Here is a 687-nt window from a genome sequence, read left to right on the forward strand (position 1 = left end):
ACAGTTTGCGCCCCTGCACTTTTCAAGGTACATCCTGGCCAGAACACCATTCAGGGATATACTGGACTTACTTTAGAAAAAACTAGATGTAAAAATAATGATCTGTAAGAAAGATATACCCCTTTGGTGCTGAGTGACCAACTCCTTTATATATAGATGTATGGTGTAGTCTTGTTCAACTCGGATTGGATTTAAAGATATATACCGCTTGAAAAACATAACTTTCAGATCTGGCCCATTTCTAAAACTCAGTGTTAGAAATGGGCTAAGTGTTAGTTTTAGAACTAATTTCCCCTTTAATGGATATTACATTTCCAACTACATGTAATAAAAATAAAAATTACAAATTCTAATACGATGCTATCACTATTGGACTAATATCCGATTGAACTAAAGTTAGTTGTTCACAAACCGACTTTCAGAGAATTTTAACAAATATAGTTAATCATGTTTGAGGACTATATATACTTTTGAACATTAGTCTTGATAAACATTAATTCAAAACTTACGTTCGTTCAGTCAATCATTAGTCCAATTGATATGATACCACAAATGCGGCAAAATTAAAAACCGGTTTGTCAAAAGTTAAAAAGCCCATCTCTAATCTATAGAAATCAATCTAAAGACTAACTTAATCTGTAGATTAGAAAAAAAGAGGATCAATCATTTATCTCGATATTCACCATT

This window comes from Eurytemora carolleeae, unplaced genomic scaffold (assembly GCF_000591075.1).
Source record: "Eurytemora carolleeae unplaced genomic scaffold, Eaff_2.0 scaffold1169, whole genome shotgun sequence".
Classification (NCBI taxonomy): domain Eukaryota; kingdom Metazoa; phylum Arthropoda; class Copepoda; order Calanoida; family Temoridae; genus Eurytemora; species Eurytemora carolleeae.